This window comes from Talpa occidentalis, unplaced genomic scaffold (genome assembly GCF_014898055.3).
Source record: "Talpa occidentalis isolate TD23 unplaced genomic scaffold, MPIMG_talOcc4v2.1 talOcc4.2, whole genome shotgun sequence".
Taxonomy (NCBI): Eukaryota; Metazoa; Chordata; class Mammalia; order Eulipotyphla; family Talpidae; genus Talpa; species Talpa occidentalis.
In genome coordinates this window covers 83,715,492-83,723,110 of record NW_023602073.1, presented here as the reverse complement: position 1 = coordinate 83,723,110, position 7,619 = coordinate 83,715,492, and the positions used below count along the sequence as shown (strand labels likewise).

Genomic DNA, 7,619 nt, shown 5'->3' with positions numbered 1-7,619 from the left:
TTCTCCCCACATGGAAAAAAAAGGACAACATTACTGAGATCCTCACATTTTTCTCTAAAAAAGAAAAGGAAAAAGAGAGGGAAAAGAAGCAGCAGCTTATCTACTATAATCACTAAATATTCTCAGTATATCCTAGTAGCTTTCCTGGGGACTTGTCTCTTTTTCTTCTAAGTAGACTGCAGGAAAAGTAAAAACAAAAAAAAAGAGAGATAACTTCTGCTAGATGTGTTGAGATTAGTCAACGTTCTGACTAGTTCTTCCCTTGCAGTCTGTCAGATCAAATGAGGGATCTTTAGTTCTATTAACATAAAGGGGAAAAATCTTCCTTTCCCTTTGCCTAATGTCTTTTCTTGAATGAGCCATTGGTTGAAGCAGAGAATGTCTTTCTTGTAGCTTATAGCTTTTAGGCACCAGTAGTTTTCTCATCTACTCAGAATGTCAAAGAAAAGAAATTATTCTGAAAATAAAACAGAAATCAATACATGCAATATTTATATTTGTCATATCAAAAATATGGACCAAAGGTTTGATGAAGAATGTAATTCCATTTCCAGGTTTAGTTGGAATATATGTGTGTGTGTGTATATATGTATATATATATATACACACATACACACACACTTACACATATATATTAGTTTGAGTATAATATTAGAAATTAGATACATTTCACTAAGATTATGGGCACTAAGATATTAGCAGTATATGGTGTGTCATGAAACATACCCACCTCCTTAAAAACTGGCATATAAGATCACTCTCAGTAGAAAACAGATACACAAAATCACCTTCAGGATATTAGCTCTGAGCCAGGATTTGTTGTTACATATTAAAAGATTCTCTATAAAGGAAGAATATGTCAGAAAGGAACTGATTGACTATGAAGCAAAATTGGAATAGCATTATTCATCTAAGAAGTCTCAGAATATACAGTATCCTTAAAAGGATAATCTGACCTGTTGGATTTTCTGTTGTTAAGATGATGTTCATACCTGGGCTTTGCAGTCAAATAAATAATCCCTTATATAAATTCTCCTGCACTGCTGGTGGGAATGCAAACTGTTCCAACCACTATGGAGAGCTGTGTGGAGATTTCTTGACCTACTAAACATAGAGCTTCCATATGATCCAGCAATTCCACTCCTAGCATTTACCCAAATGACACAGAAACAGTAATCCCAAAGAGCACCTGCACCCCTATGTTTATAGCAGCACTATTTACAATAGCTAAGCTATGGAAGCAACCCAAATGCCCAAAAATAGATGACTGGATTAAGAAGATGTGGTATATATACACAATTGAATATTACTCAGCAATCAAAAAAGATAAACACATGCAGTTTGCAGCAACATGGATGGAGCTAGAAGGGATCATACTCAGCAAAATAAGTCAGAACGAAAAAGAAAAATACCGAATGGTCTCACTCATAGCAGGAATTTAGAAAACCTAAATAAGAGACCAGGAAAAAGACTAATCAATACAAAGTAAAAATCAAATCAACAAACAGCTATAAACCAGAGACACACTACGGAGCAGGGTGTGGGGGGGTGCAATTGTATGGGGAATATAACCAAAATGAAAATGCATACATTGTGCAAAGATAAAAAAAAGATGTAAGAATTATATAAAATAAAATATTTAAATAAAAAAATAAAATTCCTTATACAAACACTCACTTGTAACACCTACTATGTGCCAAATACTTTTTAAGAACACTTAGACTGTGTCAATGAGCAAAACAAGTAAAGATCCTTGCCCAATGTCACAGGTAAGACAATAAACATTAAACATTATAAATAAGAAAGTCATATAATATGTTAGAAAACAATGTTGTAAAAAGGAAAGCAAAAAACAAGGTAGCAGGAATTAGGAAGCCTTGGAGAAAGGGTGGTGTGTATATTAATTTGAATTGTCAAAGAATCCTCATTGAGAAGTGATATTTGAGCAGTAACTTAAAGATACTGAGGCAGTTTGCAAGTGATCATAGGGTAGTAAGGAGTGGGGAGAATCCATTGAACTGTAGAACAACTGCCTGAAAATAGAAACATCCTGGTACATTTGAGGAAATGTAAGGTGGCCAGAATAGTAGCAGTTAAGTGAAGATAAGGAAAAGTTAAAAAAAAAAAAAGGAAAATTATTTCAAAAGAGATCACTGTGGATCCTAGAATGACATCTGAAGCAACTCAGTGTGAGGGCATGCTGGCATCATGGTCTGGGATGGTATTAATGAAAGTAGTAAGAAGTCATAATTTTAGACATATTTTGAGAGTAGGTAAGATAAGACTTCTTGAAAGACTAAGAGTGGATTGTGAAAAGACAACACTCAAAAATGACTCCAGGGCTTTTAATATGAAAAGTTGAATTCAAAGCCTGTTTTATCCCTTACTAGCCACATCACCGCTGGCTATTTACTTTGCTTCTTAGTATTTTCCTCATATGATGTGACTTAAACGTTACCCACTGTGCAAAAAGGAGGTGACTATTGAGATAGTATTTGCAGAGCATCGGGTACATAGTATTCACCAAACAAGTAGTAATTTATAAACCACTTCTCTTTTGTGATCCATGCTCATCAAGCCAACTGAGACTTAGTCTCCTGTCATGTTTATTTCCAAAGGAAGACCACCTCAGCCCCAAAATTCAAGAATCTATTCCACTAAGCAGTCAGTTTTCATGATAAATGTATTGTTATTCCAGTTTTTATGTTTAAGTCTTCCTGAGCCCTCAAATACTAAGCAATAACCCTGAGAAACTGATAAGTTGAGCATTATGAGAAGTTGAACCAGTAGGGCTCACACCTGTTATGCAGAGTGTACCCCCAAAGTTAGCTATGTCTGAAGTAGGCAGTCTCTCCTGAGCATATCCTGGCTTAACAAGTGCTTTTTCTTTCATCAAATTAGACTAAACATCTAAAATTGGAACTCACCTAGACCTCTTGGGAAGTTCAGCAACTGTGTTACTTTAATTCCAGTAAATTGCATTTAGAGACACTGATTGTGTTTTATGTTGTGAAAATCTGAGAAAATTTGATTTTTTCAAGGACATTTATTTTATCAAGAAAGAACATTTTGGATTTATGATTATATTAAAATCAAAAGAACATCTAACATTTATTGAACACCAACCATGTAGCAGGCATTATATTGTGTAATCTCATTTAGCCCTTAACACAATTGGTCAAGACTCTATTAGCTTAGCTGGGCGGGCAAGGAAACTTAAAGGGTCTAGACATAAGTGCTTGCAAATAGTTCATAAGCAGCAAAAGACGAACGAAGCCAGTTTCTCTACTGTCTTAGTTCTTGTGTTTTGTTTTCATTTCTTTACTTGTTTTGGTAGAGGGGAAGGCAGCTTATTTCATTTTCTCTTACTTTGGTTTGACTGTTTTTCACTAGCAAGCAAATGATAGATCTTGCTAACTTTTAACTTTCTATTTCATTTTTTACCATTTTGTTTATTGATCCCCTCCCTGCATTCAACCAGACTTCCAGGCTGGGATTAGAAAAGACACAGAAGTAGCTGTAATTCCCAAAATATGTTCTGTAGAGCACTGGCTTTATAAGTGGCAACCATAAGAATAGTTCCTTGATCAAATAAAGTATTCCAGCAAAGCAATCTTTTTGATTATGTTTCATATACTAGTTTCTCAAGTAATTTGACCACACAGCCCTTTCATTGGAGAATAACTGTTAACGCTCTGAGACTAGTTCTGAAAAGCAAACTTTGTGCCTTCTCTGTCAGAGGACTCAGGAAGAAGTTAAGGGCTTTCCTGTGAAAATAAGGTTATTAAAGTAGTAAAAAACAGGAAAAAAATTTCTTGTTCTCCATTCAAGCTGCTGAAAATCTTTGCTATCAAAGTCAGAAAAGTGAGTAATGATACCGTGTTTGTTAGGATGACAGATCAAGCATTAAATTTAGAATTTGAATTGAAAAGCTACTCTTGCAGACTACAAGGCAGCTTCAAGATTATGCCTTGAAATCCTATCACGTACATCCATCCTGCAGCTCAGTGGCAGGGCACTGGCTGAGCCATTACCTTTTCACCTCTCATACCAACCTATCCTATACATATTCCCAGGTGTATAATAAGCATTTCACGTTTCAAAATTGTAAGATGCAAGAAATAAACTATCTCATAAGAGGGTAGTGAGTTTTGCCTCATAGTACATTTTTAGAAAAAAGCTAGAAATTATTTTTTATGAAAAGAAAGCTGTCTTCTTACAACCCTGACCAATAATGGGAGAAATTACTGGAGGGGACAATCTCTGCCTGTGGTCCCTCCCCAGAGATGGAACTAGATCTAAGACCTTGCTGTCAATTTCTGTCCAGTCACTGAGGACTGTGAACCCTATTTCACTTCTGGTAGTCCTAGTTCCCAGTGTTGGAATTAAATTGTTGAATTAAATTAATGACTTTATTAATTTGACTTAATAATTAAATTAGTTAATACCTAGAAAGGGAATTTGTACTTTGAAAGGAGTCCCCAGTGTCATTTTTATATATAATTTATTAAACTTATACCTAATTACCAAAAACTATGAAAATTAAATTTTCTTAAAGAGCTAAACATGGATTGAAGTTCCAATAAAAATCCCTTTGCTTTAAACAATAGTTGTAAATTTACTATGACTGATTCCTTTGAATATTTTCAAACTCTAAAACTTGTGTTTTGAAACTCTTGTACAGACTATAAAATTTATTTCTACACTTAAACTTAATTTATGAAAATTAAGACACTGAATTTTTCTTCGTATTTCTTCATTAGCTTCTATTTTCTCATTATTGTTCATAAACTTTCTTTCATTATGACTTTTTCTGAAACTTAGCCAACTTCCCCCTCCCCCAGTGAACACCCTAAATTAGTTGAGTTTCCAGGATTTGGGTAACTGATCTGGGGGAAGGGTGAAGAATCTGGTTGCTTCTCTCAAAGTGAGTGACATGAACTATTAGTCAACTGCCTGACTTTTTTGGCTTGCTTGTTTTATTTATTTTTTCAATTATACTCTATTTTTCAGGTCACTATAACTTCATGCTTTCACTTAGGTTTTTTGCAACCTGGCATCTCACACTTCTCTTGTGTATTTCTTTTAAACCTTGCATGGTCAGTGTAAAGGATCTTGTCAAAACTCATCTCACCATCATGTATTGTCCTATCTGTAAAGATTATCAGATATGTATATATGCTTAGTTATGTCATATTATTAGAGGCACCATTGTGGTTTCATCTTCTAGGATGTAAAGCATAAAGCTTTCCCCTTTGTCTTGTTAGTTACTTACCTTCATATGCCCAGTGTCCATCACTTTCTACTTGTTTTTTATGTGACCCATCCCTTCTGATATGTGCAAACCCCATTCTACATGTTTGTTCAGTGAACTCAGCAGTACCAGAAGTTCTTGGTCCAGTGCTTACATTTTCCAAGTCAGACCCACTCACTTCCTACCTACACAGCATAAAAGTGTATATCTGTATTTTATAAATATAAATATCATAATAAAATTTGTATATATCCATATACACATATGCCTCTCCTATTTAAAATCAATACAATGTACACATATTATTATGTTTTCCTTTCTTTTCTATTAGAATTATTGTGCTCTAACACCTTCTCCTGAATTTCAAGGGTTTTTTGTTTTTGTTTTTTTTTTCAAGCCCAGAGATCTTTTCTTTTTCACACCCATCTTGTTTTGAATTCACAAGACTGGGTTCCAGAAGCTCAGGCTCCTTTCTACTGGTTCGCACGTGTGATTTTCTGGGTGGAACAGGCTGGTGCTTCAGTTGAACCCAACTACCTTTCTCTTTGGCTTTCTTTTTTCCTTATCATTTTCTTGCATGCATTTCAAGAAGCTATCTTGGCTCTTAAAGTGCTTACTACACTCAATATAAATATTAATTCTCTTGGCAAGAATCTTGCCCTTCACTTGTTTGTTTACAACAATGCCAGCTGCATGCTGGGTAACACTGTTGATTCTTCCAGTTTTGCCATGGTAACATTTGTGGGGCATTCCTTTTTGAAAAGCGCCCACCCCCTTCATGTCTGCAATATCACCTTTCTTGTAGATTTCTCTGTATGTGACCAGAAGAACAACCCCATGTTTTCTAAAAGGCCTTAAGAGAAGATAGCACGTGTCTTTCCTCTTTCCCTTTGTATTGTTCATTTTGGTGATTACTGGAATATAGCTGTTCCAGACAAAAGGAAAGGATGAATTTCAAGGAATTTTAAAAAATACTTCTTTCCATTAATTTTGATTAAATCATTACAACTTTGTCCAAAGCAGTTAGTTGCATTAAGGAGTTGTCCCTTAATTCTTTAGCACTACTACCAACATCCTTGAAAAATATTCTTTGTTTTTCAGCAACAATACAAAGTTCGTTCCCTGCTTTGAATTTTTCATTGCCAGAGTAATAAATCACTCCTTCCACTAGGAACTCTGCCATTCCTCTGTGGAGACAACTATGAAGCCACTTCAGGGCTATGTAGACTTAAAATGTTGGATTTATGCAAATACAATGCTGTACCTTTTAGCTACTTCTCATATGGAGCCAGAAAAGACTTTGCTTTTTAAGAACCTAAGTTTACTTAGTCTTTTCCAATAAAGCAACATTAATTGTTTTTCTCTAACATTTTTTAAAGCCTGGCTTCAAATCAAATTGACACACCCCATATCCTTAACCTGCTAAGAAACCGTTTTCTAATAGCCTGTACCCCACTGTAATAAGGGATCTTCACCTGGGCCAGGCTCACATGTCCTCCTTCATGACTGGTGTTGCTGGGGTTCTACAGTCCCAGGACTCATTTCTTGCTGTCTAATTGCTTGCTAGCTATCCCACTTCGCCTGTTCAAACTTAAGACTGAATTTTTCAGTGCACTTTCTGCTTTTTCTCCATCTGAGCATTAAAAAGTCAAGAACTTTCAGACATTTTGCTTTCAGCACAAGTGATCTCCTGGCAGATAATTACGTTTGTGTATCTCTTTTTCCTCTGTAGGTACATTTCCTTATCAGTGAAATGCCTTCTTAAGAGTTAGACCCTTTCTCAGGTTCCAAGGCTTTACAGAAAGCAGTTGGAGCTACGCTTGCCCCCTACTCCTAGTTCCTTGAGCGACATTTCTGAAGGATCCAACTAGTCAACAGGAAAAGGAATGTGGACCCAGAGACCAGCCACTTAGCAAATGTAGGTCCTGGAAGGCAACAACTATTCTCCTCTGAGTATTTCCCCAAGGGACTTGAATGGAAGTGCTCAGGGGACTTGAATGGAGTACTTCTCCTGCTATATTAAGAGGCACTTAGTCCTTTGGCACATCTTAGCCATTTGCTATTTCCTGGTCTAAGCAACTAGGATAAACCTGTCTCCTCTGAGGTGTCTTGGCCTTTCAGTGACATTCAAGTATCTCATGGAAAGAAGAGCCTGGATATGTTAGTATTATTCATTATTACTGTCATTAGTTTATTGAGCATATATCACAAACTTTTGTTATACAGCATTTCAGTTAACCCTAACAAGAAATACTTGCAATAATATCACTTTTATTCTCTTTCCCAGATGAGAAATCACATAGAAGTTAATGACAGTTTGGAAATGACAGTACAGAGATTAGAACTCAGTTCCACCTCTGAGTCT

At 35.8% G+C, this 7,619-nt stretch overlaps 1 pseudogene; it reads right to left on the bottom strand.

Annotated features, from left to right (window-relative positions):
* Positions 1-3,670: 3,670 nt before the first annotated feature.
* LOC119251463 (60S ribosomal protein L21-like) lies at positions 3,671-6,157 on the bottom strand (annotated as a pseudogene).
* Positions 6,158-7,619: the final 1,462 nt, after the last annotated feature.